Source organism: Lepus europaeus, chromosome 22 (assembly GCF_033115175.1).
Source record: "Lepus europaeus isolate LE1 chromosome 22, mLepTim1.pri, whole genome shotgun sequence".
In the NCBI taxonomy this organism is placed as follows: Eukaryota; Metazoa; Chordata; class Mammalia; order Lagomorpha; family Leporidae; genus Lepus; species Lepus europaeus.
Window position 1 is genome coordinate 3,363,061 of NC_084848.1, and position 26,763 is coordinate 3,389,823.

At 47.0% G+C, this 26,763-nt stretch overlaps 2 long non-coding RNA genes and 4 other non-coding genes across 9 annotated transcripts in view; all 6 read right to left on the reverse strand.

Moving 5' to 3' along the window:
* Positions 1–5,958: 5,958 nt before the first annotated feature.
* Positions 5,959–6,032, reverse strand: LOC133751763 (small nucleolar RNA SNORD113/SNORD114 family). The gene has a single exon (XR_009864858.1). It is a non-coding gene; the product is annotated as a small nucleolar RNA SNORD113/SNORD114 family (small nucleolar RNA).
* A 4,485-nt stretch (positions 6,033–10,517) lies between these two features.
* Positions 10,518–10,589, reverse strand: LOC133751754 (small nucleolar RNA SNORD113/SNORD114 family). Its single transcript, XR_009864852.1, has one exon. It is a non-coding gene; the product is annotated as a small nucleolar RNA SNORD113/SNORD114 family (small nucleolar RNA).
* Positions 10,590–11,134: 545 nt separating this feature from the next.
* On the reverse strand, positions 11,135–21,804 carry LOC133751362 (uncharacterized). 2 transcript variants are annotated; one of them, XR_009864809.1, is made up of 6 exons: positions 21,731–21,804; positions 20,897–20,964; positions 16,875–16,952; positions 16,548–16,658; positions 11,993–14,774; positions 11,135–11,938 (listed from the first exon to the last, which is right to left on the reverse strand). It is a non-coding gene; the product is annotated as an uncharacterized LOC133751362 (long non-coding RNA). The 2 variants fall into 2 exon arrangements; XR_009864808.1 differs by having other exon boundaries at positions 11,135–14,774.
* On the reverse strand, positions 21,360–21,431 carry LOC133751751 (small nucleolar RNA SNORD113/SNORD114 family). The gene has a single exon (XR_009864849.1). It is a non-coding gene; the product is annotated as a small nucleolar RNA SNORD113/SNORD114 family (small nucleolar RNA).
* A 277-nt stretch (positions 21,805–22,081) lies between the features above and the next one.
* LOC133751363 (uncharacterized) overlaps positions 22,082–26,763 on the reverse strand; it is a 39,780-nt gene continuing 35,098 nt past the window's right edge. For all 3 annotated transcript variants that reach the window (XR_009864811.1, XR_009864810.1, XR_009864812.1), the window contains 3 exons: positions 23,295–26,358; positions 22,921–22,988; positions 22,082–22,162 (listed from right to left, as the gene is read on the reverse strand). This is a non-coding gene — a long non-coding RNA (uncharacterized LOC133751363). The remainder of the gene's footprint in view (positions 22,163–22,920; positions 22,989–23,294; positions 26,359–26,763) is intronic.
* Positions 23,410–23,479, reverse strand: LOC133751761 (small nucleolar RNA SNORD113/SNORD114 family). Its single transcript, XR_009864857.1, has one exon. It is a non-coding gene; the product is annotated as a small nucleolar RNA SNORD113/SNORD114 family (small nucleolar RNA).

A 26,763-nucleotide genomic window follows, 5' to 3' on the forward strand; every position in this document is an offset into this window, starting at 1 on the left:
CCTATGTCTGTCCTGGGGATATAATCGGTTATATTATGTAATTGTTTTGTAATTCATTAAATCCTCTTAAAAAACACTCAAAGGGGAGAAGAATTGTGACCCTCGGTCTCCAAGGTGCTTGCTAAGCCGGGTGCAAACACAGCATGTGACCCCTCAGACAAGCGCGTCCACGCCCTGGGCTGGGACAGTGGAGATGAGGCGGCAGAGACCGACCCAGGATGGAGCACTGCCCCTCCCATCGTTAGTCAGCCACCGAGGCCGTCATGATTGGGCAGAGTTGACTTCATTTTCTCTTCGATTGGAGCAACCCGCACCTACCATTGACCCAGAACGTCAGTATTGGCTATGATCACACCCCTACATCTTCAGCCGGCGAGGGGCTGTCTCGGGGTGTGGTATGCCTAGCCTCGACACAGACTTTCATAATTGGATAATGATCCTCCTTTCCATCTCTATTGCACACTGATTGATTCTTACACTGATCCAATTATGGAAATCGGTAACAAAGAAAAAAACAAACACGCTCTTGTATTTCTGACTCCCTTCCTCCGTCACGAGTGGTCCTTGCTGACCCAGGATGCTCATTGACAGCTACTTAAACCTTACCATTCACGGGAACCTAAGGAAGCCCTTCTGTTCCTATGAGGATCATCTCACAGCAATGTTACCTCCTCATCAACTAGCTGCAGTTTCATTCTTCCATTCACCCACATAATGCTTTATATTAATGCCTATTTATCAGTGAGCTACAACCCACCTCTTTAATTCTATTTCTAAGATTTCAATGATACAGTGGATACCCTTAAACAAACCTCCCCAACCATGAAAAGAACTCTGACAACAGTCACACGGTCTCCACGTTCCTAACACAGAGGCAGCCCCCGAGCCCGTGACCGTGCGAGACTTCCATCCTAGGATTACAAAGTCAAGATATCTGTTCATCTCCTTTTCCAACTTGTATTTGCCATTTACTACATTTGCATAATACATCCATGCTTTCTGATAAGAAAACGCTCAGCCTCAAATTTGGATCTGACCCAGGACAATACGGAGCGAAAATCTGAGGGACTCCCCCCCGAGAGCACCCAGCAGTGCCCACAGCAGCCAGTGACTATCGCCTGTCACTGGCTACGGAGAGGCAACACCAGGACCCACTGGCTCGCTCTGCTGTCCACGTTTCCAAATGAGCGACCACGATTTCTTCCCTCGCCCACGCTTCGCCCTCTTCAACCTCACTTGTCATAGGCATTTTGTCACTGGCGTTTGGGAACGATGCAAACAAAATCCGTGAACCTCAGAAAATCAAGAATGGGACCTCTGGGCACACCTAAGGCTTCCGTAGGCTCGCGTCCGCCGGGAGAGGCCACGCAGCCCAGATCCGGACACACACAGCGCTGGGCACCCGCGACACCACGGCCAGCAGTGACGGCCGTCGGGACGTCCCACCTCTGCCTCCTCCGTTCCCACGTGTACTGACTGAGGAACATTTCAACTGAGTCACGACAAGGAAACAAGACTCCCCGGATCACATCACCCCGGAGCGCCCCTCACAACGTCTCCTTCATTAACCGGTCTCGGTGTGCTGTCTCTTTTTCTCTCCAATAAACGACCCACTGGAGCACAAAGCGAGAGCCCTAATGTTACACATCTCTGGCTGGCCCACTCACTCCTACCCTTTGGTCTGTTTACGATTTCATTCATGAATCTATCATCGCAACTGCTACCAATAAGAACCCCCGCCACGCCCCTGCAAACAACGCACGGCGCACGCTTCTCCTCGCACACTGCCGTATTCGTTTATTTTTAAACTTACTGAGGGTCAGAAAATCAAAATCCACAAAGCCCCGGAGACGAAGCCCACAAGCCCTGCTGGGAACACGGCAGGCAGTGGCTCTGGGGCTTATGAAGCACAGTGGGTTACGCACACCGGAGTCCTCCGGGGGCGCTGTCCCCATGGAGCCCATACACCCTCCCCATAGGGGTCACGAGCCCAACATGAGCACTCAAATGCTGTCCTCTACGAGCTGACATCATCTTACATTTCTTTCTCTCCACAAGCCAAAGCCCTGGAACGTCACTAAGAAAAATCAAGAACCACTCTTCGGGCATTCTAAACCGTGCTGGACGCCGGCTTCCAGGGCCGCATGAACATTTCCTGTTTCATGACACTGCTAGGCAGCCCACCTTCAACTTCTTGCTCCTCACTAATTCACCGTCTTTACTGTGGTTCACTGCCTGTGTATCCGACAAGCCCCCGAAAACCACAGAACCACATCTGAAACCCACCAACAGGCTCCTGCTGACACACGTACCACGCAAGTGCTCTTTGTAGATGGGTCACAACGGGGCAGAAATGAGTTCACCACCAGTTCAGAATTACTGCACTCAGATCAGCAGCCTGTGCTTGGTCCTCCTTGTCCACTGAATTTGCACACGCTCCTGAGAGGTAACAATGAAGCAGTATACATTCAGCATCTACAACAGATGATAACATGTACATCGACACCACACATTAAGATCTACGCTGGAAATCGGACCCACAGACCATTACCAATCACAGGTGTAAAAAAACTAAGGAGGAATAATACACAGCTATGAACATGAATTGAAAGTTTCACTCCCTTTTTAAATTTGCTTCTCTCGGGGCCGGCGCTGTGGCACACTAGGTTAATCCTCCGCCTGCAGCACCAGCATCCCATATGGGCGCCGGTTCTAGTCCCGGCTGCTCCTATTCTGATCCAGCTCTCTGCTATGGCCTGAAAGAGCAGTAGAAGACGGCCCAAGTCCTTGGGCCCCTGCACCCGCGTGGGAGACCAGGAGGAAGCTCCTGGCTCCTGGCTTCAGATTGGCGCAGCTGTAGCTGTTGCGGCCTTTTGGGGAGTGAACCAGCGGATAGAAGACCTGTCTCTCTGTCTCTCTCTCTCTCACTGTCTGTAACTCTGCCTGTCAAATAAATAAAATTTTTTTAAAAAATTTGCTTCTCTGGACTTAGAGACTCATTTCTAATACTCGCTGCAGAACAAATGCTCGTAACTGGCACGTGCCTGGCGGGCTTTAACCTGCGCACGTGCCACTGGCTGACGTGGGCCCCGGGCTGGGGCTATTTCCATTGTTTTAGAAACATGAAATAACAACTCTGATTCCCGTAAACATGCTTACATGGAAATCACACGTCCAGCAGGTTTCTCTGTATTCATTTGCACGATATTCACATGCGATGACTCACTCACAGCAGAACCAACGCACGTAACAGCCCAGCAAAGCCCAGCAAGGCTCACCCAATGCTCCCGCCATGCGTCAGCAGGCTCAGTGCCGGGACTACAACAATGGTGTGAAAATATAATTTCACGCCTTCCTTTGAGAGCTGACTCCATGTGTACTACAGATCCATGTATTCCTCCCTTTAAAATTACACATTCTATTAAGCTGCAACAATGAACAAGAATGGGCCACTTGACCTCGCTAACGCAGGGACAATTGTTCATTTCCTACGCGCTCCCACCTCGTGCAGTTAACAAAGCAGCATTGTATCCAGCGATACAAAGCAGTGATGACAAAGCCAGGGCAGCACACGGAGCAGCCGGGAAAGGACGGGGACGGCGCCAGTCTGTCCACAGCTGCGCTGCACGGCGCGCGTCCTCGCTGCACGACACGGTCTCGTTTTTCGCCTTCTTTGATTTTATTTGGCTTGTGCCCATGGATTCCCCTCTTACAGCACTTTGAGCACCAGCGAACAAACCACCCGACAAAACCAAGAGCGCGGACTCGGGCTTATGTGAGCCCGCACACTCCGTGGCCACAGAGCACGGCCAGCCCCGAGCCTGTTTACGACATCGGCACACTGGTTGGCACAGCGGCTGTGCTAGCTTGCATTCCAACGGCAGTGCAGGAGAGCCCACCTCTGCCCACGTCCACGCTGCACGCGCGACTTTCTGTCTTATAGCAGCCGTTTCAGCGGAGGGAGGTGGCATCTCACGGTGACACTGAGCACGTTCTCGTGGGCTGGTTGGCCACTGGTGCTGCTTCTTCTGGGGAACTCTGTTCACGTCCTTTGCCCATTTCTTCACTGGGTTAGTTGCTCTGTTGGGGTTCCTGATATATTCTGAATATGAATCCTTTGTCACGTAACTGGCTTGCAAATAGTTGCCCCCACTCTGCCAGAAGTCTGATTTCATTCGCTGGTGTAAGTTTCTGAGCCTGATGGGATCCACTGTCTAGTTTTGTTCTTGTTGCCCATGCTTTAGGGACTTACAAATAACTCAAAAGCTCATGGCTTATACCAGTGTCTTTAAGTGTTATCCCTATGTCTTCTTCCAGCAATTGCTATCTGCCTATCAGATCTTAAAACACCAGTAAAATGGAGTAACTTTCTTTCTCTAACAGAAGCAACCTTGGGTTCTTTACTAACTCATACATTTTTAAGCTATCCTAACGTTAATTAACTTGAGCAATGCAATCAATAGCCATGACATACATTAAGATCCTTGATAGGCCTAATATCAAGTTTATACGGTCAATTCTATCAAAGGAAATAAATTACTTCTCTTTTCATGTTGAGCCTCAAGTTCTGGGTGTGTGTAGTCATTGTCCCTACTCTTCAATGCTGGCCCAGGTTCGCTCCCTCTGTCTTCACCCATGTCTGCACTCACTGATTAATTCATCAATTCACCAGTAAGAATAAATTAGTACCAGAAAGTCACAAAAGTCCAAGAACAAGATTTGTGTGTGCCTCTGACACCTGTCTATAAAGTTATTTCCCAACAGATCGATTTTATTAGCTGAACTCAGCGTTTCATGTATTATATGCGTTAATCAACATAATGATTTTATCAATCCCATTTTTAAGATTAGGCCATGGTTAGTCTTCACTGATTACATCCTAGCTCCACAATAACACAGTGACAACTTTTTACAAACATCAAAGGCGACACAAGAACACCAGCTGTTACGTGTGCTGGTCTCCCCGGCCTGCACATGAAGACACCCGCACAGCTCCTGACCATAAACACATCCTTAAGGCAGCACAGTGCATACGCGGTGCGGAACACCACGGCAGGGAAGCCAGTTCCTCCTCTCCAGTGACTTATCTTCCCCATTTCCTGTATCCAGCCCTGCAGGTATTTCTCAATGTATCCTGACACATGTGTGTTCTTCTTAACAAGACAACCTTGAACTGACTCACCCAAAAACACTGATCAAGGCTTCCTTATCTGCGTCTACGTGTGTTGGCTTCTCTACCGTAGTCAGCCTTGAACATGTCCTCGGCGCGTCCTGCCTCACCACGTATATTCACAGGTGAGAGTGCGTCACCGTCTCACACCAACTGAATTCCGGATTTGTTCTCTGTGTCCACCATGGGCCAATGAACAGCAATAGTAACACACAAATCCATGAACCCAAAATAAAATGCTCCCAGCCTCTACGCATCAGATCACTCACAAATGAGCCCAACACACGGACCAGACTTCCTGCTCGCTCGCCTCCCAGCTCCACGTCAGTCATCACCCAAGACTACACCACTGTGTGTATTTTCTTCATGCTAATCTACATTTGATTATTCATGAGTTATCAATAATTATAATAAAACTGACTATGAACCAAAAATTTCAAGGGAAAAAAAGTCCTTAAGGATCCCTAACATCTACCTATGCAATCATTTGTGTCTCTCTCTCTCATGAATCTCCCTGGTTAGCATAATCTACACAACGGTTGGCCTTCTTTGATTACCTTTGCGATATTTCAAAGCCAGAGTCGGTGACTGTACTGAGCAGACCTCCAAAGCCAAGACAAGGACGGGGCTGTCACTCCACTGGTCTTCCCGCTCCAGGCACAGCCGTGCAGCTCAGCACAGCTCGATCAGTGCAGCTGCGCCTGGGAAACACAAAGCCGACGAGAAGGAAGCGAGGTGCAGAGGGCCTGTTTGTGCCCAGCAAAGGCAACGGCCTGGTGCTGCTCTCGTTGGACCTCAGAGTTCTTGCAAGCATCTATTCTTCGACACGACGCGTACGCCGCCAGCAGTCGTCACTGATCCAGACACGGCCGTCAGCTCCACCATTCGTGTCTACAGACTTTATTCCTTACCAACTCATTAAGGATAATAAATCACAAAGAGTTCAGAAACTGGAGAACAAGATTCTCGAACACTTCTAACATCCGCCTATCAAACGGCTTCCCGTTGCCAACATTTCTCTTTCATTAATTGATTTCAGTATTTTATATAGGGATCAATTAATATGAAGCTTCCTATTAATCACATTTTACAATTTATCATTAATATTAAAATATTAATCATTAACATTAAATATTAATTACATCTTACATGTTTTCTTATTAACATTAAATATTAATTACATTTTACAATTTTTACCCAAAAAAGTTGTTATTCCCTGACTGCATCTGACACCTTGTGATAACACAGTGAACAGCGTTCAACAAGACAGCCAAGCCCGGACGGGAACTCGGCCCACACTCACGTTGCTCTCCAGGCTCCCAACGCACCTGCGGGCCTGGCGACCACCGAGGGCGCAGCGAGCGGCTCAGGGGCCCATTCTGAGGAGCTGAAAGCAGATAATTAGAGACGCTGGGGCCTTGTCTCTACTGCCTTCTCCCCTTGGCTTACCAGTTATTCCGTGATTCTGATGTTTGTAAATTTTCAATGTTGTAGGATCTTCCCCTCTTAACAGAAGGAACAACCTCAAATGTAAGACTGACTCAGAAAACAACGCTGATTCAACTAGTGTATGGGTGACCCTTAGCCAAGGAGGGAACCCTGATCCGCTCCACTCCACTGTGAAGAGGCATCGGCGTCTCCGGTCCCTGCTCAAGCAGATCTCACCTCACATGTACTCACAGTGCACAGTGCTCAGCTCTGCTTCTCTACCTGTTTATATGAGTTTAATGGTTCCACCACTGATTCCCTCGTAAGTATGAATGCCAGTCTAGGTGCCCCCACAAGAAAATGATCTCCATGTACTCCTGACATCTGCCCGTCCACAGATTCCAAGCAGAAGCAGTGACATTCTTCTCTCGGACCTCAGCCTTCCAGCTACGAGTCCGCCTGACGCCGCCAACAGTCACCCAGCTTTAGGTCTCTTTTTCATCATTCATTTCCACGTTTCTGTCAAATAACTGACTTATTCATGGACAATAAAGCTGAAAACGTAACTCCCAAAACAAGAGATTTGAGTACCTCTGATATAGTCTACAGAATCATTTCCCACAGAGAATATATTTCTTTGATCAATTGACTGCAACAACTAACATTATCAATCAACATAGTAATTCATATTATGGGATATAATATGGTTATTACGGGTGAGCTAACTTGGGCATAGATAAATTTTTATTATATTTAAGAATTTTAATAAGATCAAGTATATCTTGAAGCAAATGATCCAAACCACAACAAGCACTTAGTTATTCACACTGGCCTAACACAGAAGCAATAACCTGGCACACGGCTCTAGGATGCTGACTGCAGCCCCGTGAGCTGTGCCGCAGAGGGCAGAGAGGAGAGGAGAAAAACAACCGAAGCATTCGTTACACTGCTCTGTACTTTATCATCACGCAGTCTATTATGAATTTATTAATCTGCTTCACACTCCCGATCTTTCTTACACTGTATATTGATTCCAACACTGATGCATTTATAGTAAAAGAATCAAAATTCATCAAAGTCACCCAAGAAAATGGCCACTTTATGTTCCCAAAACCCATCTGTAGGATCACTTCCAGCAGAGGCAGAAGACTGTAGTTTCTTCTGGAAGCATCTCAGGGCTCCAGCACAGCTTACTCACCACCTGTGCCTCCTACGCCACCAGCGTCATCGCCGGCTCAGATGGGGCCTCTTGTACTTGGCTCTCAGCTACACTGGATCATCCACTAACTCACCAACATTCGCTTCATAGCCCCGTCCATCACGTGGCCGAATAGCAAGAACCCGGCGCATCACCGGCCTTCCACACTGCAGTGATGCAAGGATGCGCCCCAGAGAACTCCGGACGGTGACACAGTGTGACGTCTCTCACACTGGGCTTCGTTCTGCCGACACAGAGGCAGTCACAGGTCTCAGGACCGGGACTGTCTGACCCATTCTGCAGAAAACCAAGCTCCACAGCGGAGTTAAAAACAATTACGGCCCTGTCCCATCGACCCTGCCGCTCCATACTTCCCTTGTTTAATGGCCGAGCTGTTCATTAACATTTCATAAGGGGGACTTCTCTCCTAACAAAGTGAACAACCTCAAACGCGAGATCAACCCAGAAAATAAAACTGAGTCTTACTTATTTGAGTCTATATGATTCTTAAAGAGGTAAAGCCCAAGCTCCATTTATTTTCTAAAAGGTATGAGTGTTTAAAATTTTTAGTAATAATATTTTTTGCATCACTACATATTTCTCATAGCTTGATAATGACTCTCTGTCCTTTAGATCCATTAGTGGTAAATTTTAATCTATGAATTCAAAGTCAGAACATACACCTTTGAACAGTAGTGATAACTGTCTAGGAAGATCACTTCTAAGAGGAAAAAGTGACCGCACATGCTGTGTGCTGGACCTGAGTTTCAGACACATGGCTCAAACTGCACCAAGGCCTTCATAGGTTTTTTTATCCATTTTTATGTCCTTAAAAATTCCTAACCTCAGTCTAGAGAATCATTTCCACCCAGACTCGGGTCTTCCATTGATTGATCTCAGTGTGATCCATTATTAATCATGCAATGTAAGACTTCACATCACACTAACTCTTGGCCATACTTTCCGCATACTTGATACTTTTTGATAATACTGTGAGTACTCTCAAGCAAACGACCCAAGGCAAACAACAATGTTGACTGTAACTCACGTTGGCCCACACGCGGGCGACTCCTGTCCTGTTAGACGGCACAGGAAGGTGCCTAACCATGTGCAGTGACCCACGGCACCGGGAGAAGGATGAGAACCCGAGACATTCTTTCCCGTGCGCCACAGGTGTCACCGCTCATCTGCGTGTTTACAAATGCATGCTTGTGTTCATTTATTTGTTCTTTTTATTTTTTTGACAGGCAGAGTGGACAGTGAGAGAGACAGAGAGAAAGGTCCTCCTTTGCTGTTGGTTCACCCCCACAATGGCCACCGTGGCTGGCGCGCTGCGGCCGGCGCACCGCGCTGATCCGAAGCCAGGAGCCAGGTGCTTCTCCTGGTCTCCCATGGGGTGCAGGGCCCAAGCACTTGGGCCATCCTCCACTACACTCCCTGGCCACAGCAGAGAGCTGGCCTGGAAGAGGGGCAACTGGGACAGAATCCGGCGCCCCGACCGGGACTAGAACCCGGTGTGCCGGCACCACAGGCAAAGGATTAGCCAACTGAGCCACGGCACCGGCCCATTTATTTGTTCTTAATACAGCAAATGTGAGATTTCCAACTGAGTTATTACTCTTCCTCGTCACTGTCTGTGTCATCTGTGGGGTCTGCTTATTGTCCAATTCAACTCACGTCGTGTTGTTTCTCCCGCACTGTATCACAGGACAGCACTCCAGCTCTTCCCTGGTTCATACACGCAGGCTCATGTTCTCCTCCTCCACGGCTGTACGACACCAAGGCAAGAACAAGACCCCAGCCCTCGCCAAGGCCCGCCTCCAGGAGTGCGGACAGGAGGGCTGCAGGGTCCAGCACACCCCATTCACCGTCTCTGGCTCACACGCCACAGGCCCCATCACTGGTCCGGGCTTGGGACTATATTTTTCATCCTCACCTATGTGCGATTACTGATCGATTTACTAACTCCTCAATAATAATAAAATAGATTATTGGGAAACTAAAACACAAGGACATGGTCCTCACACCTGTATTTACCACACTAAATATACCTCTTTCATTAATGCTCCTCCCGTTGCAAATTTCAATTATTCAGGGTAAAATTTCACATATGTTCCATGTTTTATCATTAGGCAATGATCAATCTCCTTTGAATAGATCTAATACTTTTAAAAAATATTACAGTGAACACTCACGTCAAACCGAGACAAGAACTTTGAGGATCACTCACCGTGGACGTGAGGCCCCTCCCCGCAGAGGCAGCCACGGAGCTCAGGAAGAGGGCGGGACACTCGGGCGGCTTAGCGCACACATTCTGACAAGAGCAAAGCAGGAGACGAGGAGGCTGGGACAGGCTCTGCTGACGCACGCATTCCACTTTCATCCCCTCAGTCACTTAGGACCCAGTAAAATGGAGTCATCCCAGAACCAGCACTACTGAACTGTGTCTCTGCTGTCTACATCGCTCCTGGCCAAGCGCTAAGACACGTGAGCCGTATCTGTTCCGTAACGAACTCCATTATGTGTTTTAGTTGCATAGCACCAGGCGCTAATAGAGGACAAGATTCCCTCTCTTCATCATTATTTGTAGTTCGACAGTGATCATTTATTTAGGTCATTTTTGCAGTCCAATTAAAATTCATGACTCCAAACCAAGCAAACGAGCCTTTTCGATGCCTAAGACACCAGATGACAGAGGCACAGACAAGGCGCCTGTTCTGACTGGACCTCAGAGCTTGAGACACGTGCCGTTCATCATCCACGACTCCTACTCCAGCTGTCATCATCGGTCCTGGTTTGGGCCTCTTTTTCTTAATTCCCATCCATATTTGTTTCTATTGATTAATCCATGAATTTACCGGTATCAATTGTTGAGACTGTCATTCACAAAAAACCAAGAACAATGGATATTCTGCATGCCTGGAGGGTTATTTGCCAAATTCATAATCACCTGTCTTTTTATCAACCGCCATCATCGTGGTTTGATTTTGGAAGAATACAGTGACTCCCCCTCAAAACTCCTCCCTAACCGAGACGCCCTTTCGCCCCACTCACACTGTGCCGGCGCTCACCCCGGAGCACGCGTCACGGGGAACGCCCCGGCAGCCGGCCGTGCCCTTCCTGAGGGCTGCAGGAGAGAATACGAGTGAGAAGGAAGGACGCGCCCGAGCCGTCTTCCTGCTGCGCCCATCGCTGACTCCGTCGCATCCCCAGGACGAGGGTCCTCACCCCGAGCCTGCCCGGCTGACAACACCAGCACTGCTCACCAGGGTGGCGGCCAGGGGCCCCTAGAGGGGGCACAGCCAGTCTCTCTACCTCTGGGGGGCACAGTCAGTCTATCTACCTCTTAGAGGGGGGCACACAGTCAGTCTATCTACCTCTGGGGGCACACAGTCAGTCTATCTACCTCTGGGGGAACACAATCAGTCTATCTACTTCTTAGAGGGGGGCACACAGTCAGTCTATCTACCTCTGGGGGCACACAGTCAGTATATCTACCGCTGGGGGGGCACAGTCTATTTGCCTCTGGGGGCACACAGCCAGTCTATCTACCTCTGGGGGCACACAGTCTATCTACCTCTTGGGGGGGCACACAGTCAGTATATCTACCGCTGGGGGGGCACAGTCTATTTGCCTCTGGGGGCACACAGCCAGTCTATCTACCTCTGGGGGCACACAGTCAGTCTATCTACCTCTTAGAGGGGGGCACACAGTCAGTCTATCTACGTCTTGGGAGGGCACAGTCAGTCTATCTACCTCTTGGAGGGGGGGGGGCACACAGCCAGTCATTCTACCTCTGGGGGCACACATCAGCCTATTTATCTCTGGGGGCACACAGTCAGTCTATCTACCTCTGGGGGGGCACAGTCAGTCTATCTACCTCTTAGAGGGGGGACACACAGTCAGTCTATCTACCTCTGGGGGGCACACAGTCAGTCTATCTACCTCTTAGAGGGGGGGCACACAGTCAGCCTATTTACCTCTGGGGGCGCACAGTCAGTCTATCTACCTCTTAGAGGGGGGCACACAGTCAGTCTATCTACATCTTGGGAGGGCACAGTCAGTCTATAGACCTCTTCTTGGGGGGCACACAGTCAATCTATTTACCTCTTAGAGGGGGGGCACACAGTCAGTCTATCTACCTCTGGGGGGCACACAGTCTATCTACCTCTGGGGGGCACAGTCAGTCTATTTACCTCTGGGGGCACACAGTCAGTCTATCTACCTCTTAGAGGGGGGCACACAGTCAGTCTGTCTACCTCTGGAGGTACACAGTCAGTCTCTCTACCTCTGGGGGCACACAGTCAGTCTATCTACCTCTTAGAGGGGGGCACACAGTCAGTCTGTCTACCTCTGGAGGTACACAGTCAGTCTCTCTACCTCTGGGGGCACACAGTCAGTCTATCTACCTCTGGGGGCACACAGTCAGTCTATCTACCTATGGAGGTACACAGTCAGTCTATCTCTGGGGGCACAGTCAGTCTCTGTATCTCTGGGGGCACAGTCAGTCTATCTACCTCTGGGGGCACACAGCCAGTCTCTCTACCTCTGGGGGCACACAGTCAGTCTATCTCTGGGGGCACACAGTCAGTCTCTGTATCTCTGGGGGCACAGCCAGTCTATCTACCTCTGGGGGCACACAGCCAGTCTATCTACCTCTGGGGGCACACAGTCAGTCTATCTACCTCTGGAGGTACACAGTCAGTCTCTCTACCTCTGGGGGCACACAGCCAGTCTATCTACCTCTGGGGGCACACAGTCAGTCTATCTACCTCTGGAGGTACACAGTCAGTCTCTCTACCTCTGGGGCGCACAGTCAGTCTATCTACCTCTGGGGGCACACAGTCAGTCTATCTACCTCTGGAGGTACACAGTCAGTCTCTCTACCTCTGGGGGCACACAGTCAGTCTATCTACCTATGGAGGTACATAGTCAGTCTATCTCTGGGGGCACAGTCAGTCTCTGTATCTCTGGGGGCACAGTCAGTCTATCTACCTCTGGGGGCACACAGCCAGTCTCTCTACCTCTGGGGGCACACAGTCAGTCTATCTCTGGGGGCACAGTCAGTCTCTGTATCTCTGGGGGCACAGCCAGTCTATCTACCTCTGGGGGCACACAGCCAGTCTCTCTACCTCTGGGGGCACACAGTCAGTCTATCTCTGGGGGCACAGTCAGTCTCTGTATCTCTGGGGGCACAGTCAGTCTCTCTACCTCTGGGGGCACACAGTCAGTCTATCTACCTCTGGGGCGCACAGTCAGTCTCTCTACCTCTGGGGGGGGCACAGTCAGTCTCTCTACCTCTGGGGGCACACAGTCAGTCTATCTACCTCTGGGGCGCACAGTCAGTCTCTCTACCTCTGGGGCGCACAGTCAGTCTCTCTACTTCCTAACTCTCCACAGTCCATCTGTATTAACTCTGCCTCGTGCTCTACCACGCATATCACCGCTGGACAGACTATCCATTTTCTTCTTTCTAATCCTGTTTACTGGCCTACAAATGATCTTTGCACTTTCATAAAATGAGATCCATGAACAAAACTTCAACAAGATCCTGGAATATTGCTAACAACAACCTACAGACCATTCCTAAGGAAGAAAACAGACAGGATTCTGTTTTGTCTCGGGCCACCGAACGTGACCCATCCCAGACCCGCAAGCTGCAGCCGGAGGGGAGCCTCCCTTCTTCTCGTCCATGGCTGTTCTCCACGGAGTCATGGATTCTCCAGTGATATTTAAATAAATGCCAATGAATCACAAAAATTCAAAGACAGAGCCCTTCCCCATCCCTACCATCTGTCTTTACAATTATTTGGCTAATTGAGAATACCTCTTTCATTAATTAGATCCATTGTTGCAAACATGACTTAAACAACGCGTTTTGTAAAATCTCTATCTAAATCAACGGGCTACAGTCACCCTATCCTAAATTACACCAAACAGTTCTCCAAATATCTCAGCAAACCCTCTACAGAAAGGCCCTGCCAAGGCAGGCACTCTGGAAGCTCCTCCTGGAGGACTTGGTGCCCCATCTCCTAGAGAAAGCCAGGGAGCTCACGGGCAGACACGTGAACCAGGCCAGAGGGCAGAACGGGCTGGAGAGGCCATCCCCACTGTTCCAGACAAGCCGTCACCCGTGGGCCCGTCGACTGAGTAAATATTGACACAGGGTAACACGTTTTCTCCTAAGAGCTGAGGAATCTGAAAACCACGACCGATCTAGACCTCGAGGCTTGAACATTCACACCGCCCACAACCACGGTCAGCAAGGGAGACGTCCACATCACTTCAGTGGGACTCAGCGTTTCAACACGTTTGACGGCTCTACCATCTCACAGCATATACTAAGGGTGGACATTTTCCACATTGTTTATCTTAGTTGCACTTCTACAATGATTATTACACTGATGGATTTATAATAATATAGTCCAACTCCATAACAACCATTGATGGGGGCTGGCACCGTGGCATAGCAGGCTGAGCCTCCGCCTGTGGCACCAGTCTCCCACATGGGTGCCAGTTTGAGTCCCGGCTGCTCCACTTCCGATCCAGCTCTCTGCTGTGGCCTGGGAAAGCAGAGGAAGATGTCCCAAGCGCTTGGGCCCCTGCACCCACGTGGGAGACACAGGGGAAGCTCCTGGCTCCTGGCTTCAGAGCAGCCATTACAGCTATTTGGGGAGTGAACCAGCAGATGGAAGACCTTTCTCTCCGCCTCTCCCTCTCTCTCTAACTCCATGTCTCAAATAAACAAATTTTTAAAATCTTATTAAAAAAAAAAAACCGCTTAAGACAACGCCCCTTTGGTATTCCTAGGACCTGCAGAGATCACTACAAGGCCAAGCTACAGGCTCTGTTTCCCGCTGTGCCGGACCGCAGAGTTCAGGCATTCACCATCAGCGTCCTCCGCCGACATTCATCACCATCTGGCCAACATTTTGTCTTTATTCTCACCGACGTCTATTCATTGATGCATTCAGGATTCTGACGATATAATAAATACTTATTATTCACAAAAACTCAATACAAGATACTTGCATCACCCTAATATCACTCTATAGAATTCTTTGCCTCCCTGATTACACCTCTTTCATTAATCCTCCTTACTGGTGCAAAAACTCAATTGATCAATCCAGTGTTTCATATCAATTCCATGTTTATCATTGAGCAATGGCTGTCCTTCTGTGACTGTATCTTCTAAATATCACAGTGAATGACCTAAACAGACCAGTAACACCGTGGCTAGGACACTGGCTGTCACACACGGCAGCCATGGAGCACTGGGGACAACAGAGCGCTTCTGGCAGTGGGGAGTGCCCATTTTGAGGACAAAACACAGCAACTGGGGGAAGTCTACATTTTGTATTGGAAGCAGTTAGGTACCTGCAAATGTGGGTAAAGAGTTGTGAATTTTTCCCTCAAATTGCCAACTGACCCTTAGTCAAAGAGATGGGCCACTTAAAACATTCATATTTCTTACAGGACTTCACTAAGTTTTGTAAAATCTATTTTCCATTGCCCTACTGCATATTCTGAGTGGACACACTTCACTCACTCCATACTCAGGTTTGCTCCATGATCCTTTCATTGATGTATCAGTTATAACAGAACCAACCGTTGTGAACATCAATCAAGAAAGTTATCCTTTATGTTCCTAAAATCTGTCTATACTCTCAACATGGAACTTATCCATTTGTATATTTTTAATGGCAAATAATAACTATGTATTTTTGGGGGTACAATATGACATTTTGAAATATGTTTACATTGTGTGATGATTAAATCAGCTAATTAAAAATACTCAACACCTCTGATCCTTATCATTTTGGGAGCAGGAATAACATTTAAAAACCTACTTTTATGGATTTTAGAATATATAATGCATTTTTATCAATTATAGTCACATTCTGCACAATGAGCTCCAAAACTTCTTCCTCCTGAGTCTTCATACACTTTGAAAATCCTGCTGTCCAATTGTTAAATCAACAACAGGAGTCACTGTGCACTTACTCCCCTTGTAGGATCTCTGTCCTTAATGTGTTGTACTATGAGAATTAACGGTAAAATTAGTCTTCAAACAGAACTTTATACTTTCTGTGTCTGTGTGGGTACAAACTGTTGAAATATTTACTTCATATAGAGTTGGTCTTCTGTATATAAAGATAATTAAAAATGAATCTTAATGAAAGATGGGATGGGAGAGGGAGTAGGAGGTGGGACGGGAGTGGGGGTGAGAGGGCAGGTATGGGGAGAAGAACCGCTATATTCCTAAAGCTGTACCTATGAACTTTATATTTATTAAATAAAAGCTTTCTAAAAACGAAAGAAGGGAAGGAAGGAAGGAAGGAAGGAAGGAAGGAAGGAAGGAAGGAAGGGAGGGAGGGAGGGAGGGAGGGAGGGAGGGAGGGAAGGAGGGAGGAAGGAAGGGGGGGAAGGGGAGAAGGAAGGGGGAAAGGAAGGAAGGAGGGGGGGAAGGGAGGAAGGAGGGGGGGAAGGGAGGAAGGAGGGGAGATCTTGCTGTCCCCCACACTGCCCCCAGCTTCTGGCAGCCACCAGTCTGCTCCACACTCTACAGGGCTGACATTTGTGATTCCACATATGATTTTGAGAGCATGCAGTACTTGTCTCTCTGTGCCTGGCTACATTTCCACACCTGTATTTTCTACCAGCTGTGACTCCCATCAGCTGCTACTGCCCCTGGTGCAGGTGTCAAGTCTACATTCTCATCCACAACCCAGCAACCACTGACTGACTCACCTGTCAATATATTTGCCGAAGTCACGTCCTGAATGCCCTACATGCATGGAGCACAGGCCCAGGTCCCAATGGTCCACGGGATGACACATCACCCTCAGAGTTACATGTGCACTGTAAGTGTAATGATTCAAATGTCTACACGATGTCTACCAAATCCCATCCCTCACTCAGCACTTCTTTCTCGAATCATCCTGATTGATAGAAAAACAATCAACACAATGTTTCTTGTTGACCTCTTACTTAACTGATCTTTTTCATAAATGTTTAACAATTTTTAGGACTGCCCTAAACAAACTACCAAAGAAGAAAATCATGACAATGACTCACCTTGGTGTCTCCGCGCGCCTACACGTGGAGTCTATTGTTCAGAAGGTTTAACGCTCAGATCAGCTGGGTGCGTCCACTCTAACAAGAAGAAAGCAAAGCAGATGACGACATCACTGAGATATTCTACCTATTAATCCTTGCATCTCTGTTTAGTCCTTCAGAGATATCTAATTTGCTTCCATATATTCAAATATATTCTAAACTGTAAGAAAAAGAAAACATTACTTCCACTAACCCAGAACAAGAATATTGGTCATTATTTAGCATATCTATTTTATATATTATATAAATACATATAACAGTTAGATTATATTTATAAATTATATATAATTATATATTATATTATTACACATATATACAATATATCATATATAGTTATATTATATTGTATATCATATAATGTATAATAACTATATATTATAATATATAGTTATATTATTATAATATATTATGTGGGAGACCAGGAGGAAGCACCTGGCTCCTGGCTTCGGATCAGCATAGCGCCAGCTGTAGCAGCCATCTGGGGGGTGAACCAATGGAAGGAAGATTTTTCTCTCTGTCTCTGTCTAACTCTGCCTGTCAAAAAAAAAAAAAATTCTGCTTAGCCATGGGCAGAGGCTGGCTTTGACTACACTTCACATCTACTCATGGAGACTCAACGTCAGTTGCTCTGCACCTCACACAGGGAGGAAGCCACGTTTCTTGTGACAACAAGATTTAACCCAGCTCCAATGCAGCCCCTCTGAGGAGCACAAACCAAGATCCCCAAACCCAAGATCCTCAAGTGTCCCTAAAATCTACAGAATCACTTGCCTCATCTTTCATCTGTTTCATTAATCAATCTCAATGTTAGAAATATTAATGAACATAGTGTTTCACATCCATTCTACATCGATCATCCGGGGATGGATGGCTCTGTTAATGTAGAGTATTTTGCAAATTTTACAGTGAATGCCTTAAACAAATCCCCATAACGTGGCAAGCACACCGTTCTCCAGGTTCCCACCCAAAGGGACCTGATGACAATGTGGTCGTGGGAAAACGCCCAAAGCACTCTGAGAAGTAAAAGGCGGGGCAGAGACTTGTCTCCATCGATCACCGAGGTCGCCTTGCACTTGGGCCATCAGTCATGTCAGTTACTTTTCTTCTAAGAAGATCAACAGTGATCTTGCCACTGACACAGATCAAGAATATGGTCATATACGTAGTGCGTGAAAATGCTTCAAAAATTATGAAAAATAGAATTACAAGATGAATGTCTTTCTGTAAGGTGGGTGTTCCTGGCCTAGCATCTCAGACACGAGGGAGGATGCTCGCATCCCACATGGCTGTACGTGGGCTCAGCTCCCGGCTCCAGGTCCTGACTCCAGCGTGCCGGTGACGTGGGCTCCGAGCGGCAGCAGTGATGGTCACGTTGCGTCCATGCAGCCAAGTGGGAGAGCTGGACGGCTTCCAGCTCTGCTGGCAGCCTCGGCAGGTGCTGAGGAGTGAACCAGCAGCTGGGAGTGTTCTCTCTCCCTCCTTCCCTGCCTCCCTTCCTCTCTCTCTCTCTCTCTGCCTCTCAAATAAACAAATAATCAAAAAAAGATAAATTTCTTTTGGTGCAAAAAATTTTGAAAGTCACGCATAGGAGGAGTCTTCCCAAAGTGCATGGATTTCAAAATCATTTTGTCCCAAAATAAACTTAGGTTTTACTTTCATTTTTACAAGGACTTTTTGAAACACCTTTGTGTATTTATATGTAGATCTGTGCATATATATTACATGTATGTGTATGTAGTGCATGTATTCCCACCCAGCCTGAATTCTTTAGGACAAAAGGTAATATCATTTAATCATTAAATGTAATCATTAACTTCTTACCAGATTTCATTGTTATCAATATGAATATATGAGTTATCTCACCATATAATTTTTACACTTGACAATGTTTTACTTTTATATTTTACTTTTGTTAATAGACTTCAATGATCTATTTATAAAATCAAAATCCATAAACACAAAACTAAGACCATAACTGTATTAAATTCCTAACAGCTTTCTATAGGATCACGTCCTACAACAGTAACAGATGATGTGTTGTGTTTTTTGTTTTTTTTTTTTGTTTTTTTTTTTTAAGATTGATGTATTTGAAAGGGAGAGTTACAGAGAGGGAGAGGCACAGAGAGGGCAAGGCAGAGAGAAGAGAGAGACGGCCAGGACTTGGCTGATCTGAAGCCAGGAGCCAGGAGCTTCATCCAGGTCTCCCACGCGGGTGCCAGGGCCCAAGCACTTGGGCCATCTTCCACTGCTTTCCCAGGCCACAGCAGAGGGCTGGATCAGAAGTGGAGCAGCCCGGACTTGAACCGCTGCCCAGATGGGATGCGCCGCAGGCAGTGGCTTCACCCACAGCATCGGCCCCTAGACTACATTTCCCATGGTGCTGGAACGCAAAGCTCCAGACATGTACTATCTGTCACCAGTCAGCATCACTGGTCCAAATATCTACCATTCTTTCTCATTGTCATCTACATTTGTTCGTGAACTAATTCATTTATTCCCTAAAAGTGAGTAACTATGGATCACAAAACAGTTAAAGGCCAAGAGCCTGATTATCCCACATCTTTCTAGACTAATTTTCTATGGAGTACGCTGTGCGGTGCATCAAGTGAAGTTCATGCATAGCACTGTGCCATAGAGGGTTTACAGTGATAGGATTTCACACTTTTTAAACACACAGTGAGTGCCCTGGGTAAAACAGCGTATTCAGACAACGAGGCTATTACCTTGGCTTCAAGCACCAGACTCACAAAGGCAACCATCACCTCGTCCTGGGAACGTGGAGCAAGGGGCGATGTTTCAAATGGGGGTCTTGTCTCTGCGCCCTGGTCTCCACACTGCGTCCATGCACTCATGGCAGTGTTGCTTCTCATAGCTGGAACGCCCTGCCTACACGCGTCTATATTTGCTTATGGATCTTCACTGATCTAAACTAATAATGGCAATTATCACTATCTTTAGAACCCTTAGCCAAAAAAGCAGCCTTCTTGAAGGGCCCTTCGTTTCATATTCACCTATCGTATTGATTGACCTACATCTATTTACTGGTTCCCTTTATAATCGTAATACACACAAGTATAACAGAATCCAAATCCATGAACACAAAGAGCAAGGACACTGTCCACCCTCCTCCTTGCCTGCAGGATCATTTCTAGTAAAGGCAGAAGATGAGATTTTCACTTTGACGGACGCGCTGACGTTCAGACACATGTCATTCGTCATCTCCGAATCGTCACAGATGATGAGCAGCCATTACGGCGGATGTGGGTCCTTTCACACAATTGCATATTTATCATTGGGTCACCAATGCCTCTTTAGAAATATTCGAGCTAAAAGAAGTGCAACTGCTACTCCCGGCCGTCTCTGTGCCCCCCGGTGACGGGGCGACCACAGAGGGCGGGGCCCCAGGGGCGCGCGGCCACCAGAAGCTTCGAGACGGTCTCGCCCTCGAGCCTCCGCTCCTCCTTACAACAGTCTGTTGTTCGAACACCATTACTTCGGACGACAGACACCGCTCTCTCTCGTTTACCCCTAAGCCTGCATGGCCGTCATTTGCAGCAGAAGCGGGAGAGGACACAGAGGCGCTGGACCTCAGCCTTCCAGACCAGCAGTCGCCACGCGAGTCGTCCGCCACCAGGCATCACCACTGACCCACGAGCAGCCTCCTCTCCTCTGCTGACTTCTGGATTTGTTTATGCACTAATTAACCGTTTCAATGCTGATGATTAGATAACCATGAGACTCGCGAACTTCAGAATAAAACGATTACCAATACGTTATGGCTACCACCCGGATCATTCACAACACTGGCTACGTCCCTTCGATTACTCATTCTTGCTGAACTACCCCACAGCCTTTCGTGGCAATGCTGTGTCATCACTGGGCCATGGGTAGCCTTCACGGTTTATACAAAATGCTGCTAACGATACAGGGACTATGGCTGAAACCCACCCAAACCAAGGCAAGACCTCGACTGTACTCACGCGGGACATGGGCAGCACCGCACAGCTGTGGCCACGGAGGAGGACGTGGCCCGCCCAGCAGCGTGGCTCTGAGGGCACAAAGCAGAACAGACGGTGGAAACAGGGACCTTTTGTTAGCCATTTTATTTGTTACTAGCCATTTAAGGACGTGTTAAATTCTGATAACATCTCTTATTGAGAAAACAAACAATAATGCACATGGCCCTGCCCAAACAAGGACTCGGTCATTGCTTTAACTGCAAGCGCCATCCTCAGAAGAAGTCGCACCTTTGAGCCTTTACTTCCTAACAGACTGCAGTGTTTCCAACACAATGAACGACATTTCTTCAAGTCAAGTATTTCTTAGATGATTCTCTCATTGATCCAATTACAGCAAACTGAATGCAATGCATGGACACGACACCCTGAACGCCTTGGGCTCCCGTCTGGGGGATGAGGAGGCACAAGGAGCCTGCTCACGGCCTTGGACCTCAGCCTTCCAGACCAGTAGTCATGATCCTAGACTCATCCGCCACCAGTCATCATCATCGATCCAAGACCGGCCTCCTTCTCCCCTTGAATTTGCTACTAATTCATCCTCGCAGAAACACTAATCACGTGGCTATGACCAGGAAAGTAAAGCAGGATCCTAAGGTGTGCTTCGCCTGCGACCCATAGGATCTTTTCCAACATTTGTCCTATGTCTTGTTGCACTCAGTTTTAATTGTGCCATATTGACTCATCAACATAGTGCTTCATGGCGTGGGGCCGTGGTCTGTAGGTGATGCTCTTAACGACACAGAGGCTATGGTTTAAAAACCACCCCAACCAAGGCAAGAACTTGACCGTACTCACGTTACACTCTATGCTTCAAACACGCCAGAGCGCCTGCAGAGCTGTGACCATGGATCCACTTGGGGGCGCCCACTCTAGAGCACAAAGCAGAACAGAGGGTGGAAACATTGATCGTCTCTCCATTTCTCCCTGTAGCCCTCTTTCATCTTGTTAGCCATTTAAGAAGTCTTAAAATTCTGGTTACTTTTTTATTGAGAAAACAAACAGCACTAAACACGGGTATACCCAAACAAGTGTTGGGACATGATTTTTTTACTGTCCACGTTTGAGCCTTTGCTTCTTAATGGATCTTGGTGATTTTAATATATATTAATAGGGGCCAGCGCTGTGGCATAGTAGGCTAAGCTTTACCTGCAGCACAGGTATCCCACATGGGCACCGCCGGTTCCTGTCCCAGCGGCTCCTCTTCCAATCAAGCTCTCCACCTGTGGCCTGGGAAAGCCGGGGAAGAGGGCCCAAATGCTTGGAGATCCAGAAGAAGCTCCTGGCTCCCAATTCAGATCAGCCCACCGCCAACCATTTGGCAAGAGAACCAGCTGATGGAAGACTTCTCTCTGTCTCTCAATCTCTCTGTCTGTAACTCTGCCTCTCAAATGAATCTTACTTAGTTCCTGACTTCATCAGAGTACAGTCATGACTGGACAATGCTACGCTTCATTTATTTATTTACATATTTGTTTGATGATTATTTCACTGATCCAATCAGAAGAGTACAACGAGAATGCATGAACACAAGCACCAAGAACAACACTCCTAACTCCCAGCCACATCCAGCCGCAGCCATCAGCAGGTGTAGGTTCCACTCTGACCGCGCTGGGGCTCAGCCGGCATCACCCGTGACTCACACCCCGCCAGTCGCCATCATCGATCCGAGATCGGCCTCCGCTCTCGTCCTAATTCATCATTTCACGAACACTAACCACAGACCTATGAATCACGAACATTAGGGAAGAGATCCTTGGGTGTACTTTAACTGCTATTTATAGGATCCTCCTGAACACTGGTCATATCTCTAGCAGCACTCAATTTTAACTGTGCAATATTGATTAATCGTCACAGCGCTTCATGGCGATGCCGTATTTATCTCTGGGCCATGGTTAACCATCACAATTTATACATCATTCTCTGAACAATACAGAGATATGGCTTAAAACCCACCCAAACCAATACAAGAACTTGACTGTACTCACGCGGGACACAGGTGACACTGCACAGCTGTGGCCATGGAGGAGGACGTGGTCCACGCGGCAGCGCAGCTCTGAGGGCACAAAGCAGAACAGACGGTGGAAACAGGGACCTTCTCCCCATCCGCCCCGGATTCCTCCGTTAGCCATTTAAGGATGCGCCAAATTCCGCTAACATCTTTTATAGGGAAAACAATCAGAAGACGGCTTTTCCAGACAAGGCGCTGGGTCATTATTGTTACTGTTTAGATTTGAGCCTCTGTTTGTTAAAGGGTTTTGGTGATTTTAGTATTGATTAATAGCATTGCTCTCCTCACCATGGTAGTTCCATAATTGGATAGTGCTTTATTTATTTATTTATTTGTTTGTTTGATGATTACCTCATTGATCCACTGATAAAAATTCAAATGCGTGGACACAAACGCCAAGAACAGCATCCTGGAATATTTTCACACCTAACGCGGCCTCAGGAGTACGGACTCTACTCTGACCGTGCTGGACCTCAGGCTTCCAGACCAGCAGTCGTCACCCGCGACATCCGCCACCAGACATCATCACCGACCCAGCGCGGCCCTCTGCCCTGCTGGCTCCCACCTGTGCTGACCGACTAACTCATCGGTTCAGGAATAATCGCAGGGCTCCCAGGAACATGAGTAAGAATGACGGTAAGAGGTAGGCCTTATTTCACTGTATCCTACTTCTTCATGACGCAGGAGACTCTAATCCGGCAGGACAGAGTGTTGACCATTACTCACAGGAGTCTGCACGGTGAGGCAGAGAGGCAGCCACGGAGTTCACGGTTGGGGCGCAGCTCTGAAATCAGACGGAGGACGCTCACCCCAAGGAAGGCAGAGCAGCAGCTAAGAAACTGACCGTGCCTCATGTGGCCTCATACAGGCGACATACTACCCTTTCCTCTGACTATCTGTGGTAATGGTAATACGAACAAATTGTTCTCCTAATAAAATTAACGACATGGCTGACACGGAACAATCTGGGCTTTCGCTTACACGCAATGTCTTCAAGATACCCAGACAGAGAGATCAAATCCTCGCTCCACATATCTGTACGACTTTAGCGTTTTTATTTGTGTTAATAGCATCGGTTGCCTCACCACATAGATTCACATTTGGAAACACTCCACGCATTTACTTTTTCATTTATTCACTTATTCGCTCTACGATTGATCCATTTATAATAATAAAATCAAAACTCTGTTGAAATCTTTACTTAATGTATACTAAATTGATCTTCTGTATATAAAGAGAATTGAAAATGAATCTTGATGTGAGTGGAAGGGGAGAGAGAGCGGGAGAGGGGAGGGTTGCGGGTGGGAGGGAAGTTATGGGAGGGGGAAGCCATTGTAATCCATGAGCTGTACATTGGAAATTTATATTCATTAAATAAAAGTTTTTTAAAAAATCAAAAAAAAGAAAAAAAGAAAAGAAAATAAGATACTCTGGTGGCTTCCAGCCTCCTGGCTTTAAGCACCAACCAATCAAAAAAAAAAAAAAAAGAGAGAGAGAGAGATAATACTTACGTCTCCATTTTTGGTTCGTAATTGGCCACTGATTCTTTCTTGGCTGAATTATAAACTATTGGTTCGATCTCTGTTCTGCGATAAGGTTTACCAAGAGCTTGATAAATGTCTGAGGAATGCATGAAAGCATTAAAAAAAAGGTGTTGAAAAAAAAAATCAAAACTCATTAACTCAAGTCTAATACAAGATCATTGCTGTTAGACTTAAGAGTCACCACACCATCACGTAACGTCGGCCTATGCCGTCCAGCTCCACACAGGAAACCACCAAGAAGGTCATCCGGGAAGAATAATGAAGACAGCCCACCTGCGGCCAGCCTGTGGAGTTCCACCGAGACGCTGGGAAGAGGGAAGCCCCCGTGACTTTCCCTTGTGATGGGTGGCGTGTACCGGGGGGTTAACCGAAATCCTTGACTTGCGAGAGAATTTTCTGACTGGCTTAGGATTGGCCTGTGACTAGCACAAAGTTAATTTTTAGCCGTTTAAGTACAATGTATTCCAACATCATAGGCGAATTTTATGTTCTATGAAAAGCTGTTTGGATGACCTCTTCCCATGGAGATGCTAATTTGCGTCTACTTCTGAACGGACTGCATTTAAAGAGAACAAATCCAAATGTTGCTCCTCACACATTGTCCCCGACGGCCACACTTCCCATAGCTTCTGTATGTGCCGCTGGTAAACCTCTCGGGCTGTGGCTTTGTGTACGTACTCTATTGTGGCTTCACTTAATCATCTATTCACATATTTAAAGAAAATGAACAAAATAAACACACCACCAACTCAGAGCTAGAACAGAAGTCCATCTGTCTACACCTATGGACCAGTGGACAGAACCAGTTCTTTCTGTTGTTCCTAGACAGCACGTAGATAAAATGGAACAAGTCATTTTCTTATTCTACAACCTGCACTTCTATATGGTCATTATCTGACCCTCTTTTGTTTAGCTACTGGGTTCATCTTTTACTTACTTATTTAACAGCTTCTTCCTGTTCCTTTTTGTTCACAATAAAATGCAAAGCTCATCTGTCGATATGTTCCTTACCCAAAGAGGTAACATAGTGGACCTCAATGACTCAGAAATATTTGAATAATATTCACTGTTTCATTAGACACTCCCAGACTGCTTTTCCCCCCTCATTCATACATTAGCATATTGATTCAATCACTAATGTGCTTATGATGATGCTATCAATACCCCCAAAAATGTGAAAAACTTCATTGACCACTACAATGTGTGTCTAGGACTCGTTTCCCACACGGTAATGGAGGTGACTGATGTGTACCTGGGCTGATCACAACCCTTGGTTCACACCACACCAAATCCCGCTCTTGGCACGGTAATGGAGGTGACTGACGTGACCTGGACTGATCACAACCCTTGGTTCACACCACACAAAACCCCACTCTTAGTCCCTGTGCAGCATGCTTTCACACACCCAGGGGCCAGGGACACCCTGGCCCTATTTTAGAGACAAATAAAACCTATGAACCCACCATTTTACACAGCACTTAATGTAGCGACTGTGTCTTCCATCTTGGAATGTGGCCGGACTACGAGTTTATGAATAGAGGGAGGTTTAAATCCAATGTGACTCAAAAATAAAACTGGTTAATTTTTGTATTAATTAACTGGGTAATTAACTATGAACATCACTAGACGGTCTTGCTTTTACCTCCTTTATGGACCACAGATGCCCCACATCCATCCACAACAACCTTCATTCATTTCACTTGTACGTCTGGCTATTTATCTATTTTCAATAACAGAGTCAACACCCAAGACAAACCACCAAACAAGAAGCGATCACTTTGTTACTTACATCGGCTTCCGCACTCATTACTCAACAGGACAACAACCAAGCTCGTGTTCCTAAGCGGATGAGGGCATCTCGCACGGCCATTCTGTGGAGTGCAAGGCACAGGTGAGACAAATGAATGATTGGACAGGTGGATCAGCCGAGATCCAGCTTTTTAAACTGTCACCACGTTAATAGTAATTTATTAGGAATAAACTTCAGCGCTTGCCACATATTTAAACCCCAAATGGCAGACCTCCTGATTCACTTATTGATTAACTCATGTTTTAAATTAAATGACTCTGATGAACACCAAACAAAAAAATGAGAACCATCACTCCTCCATGTTTCTCTGTTTATAACAAGGTCTGGGCTGACTCTCCCTCCCCAGGAATCAGACTGATCCGAACGAACCTTAAGTTCAAGCACATCCTTGGCCATCAGTCATGCATACACGCATTCATATGGAGTTAAATAACTACACGGGGGTCACCGATCTAGCCTATGTCTT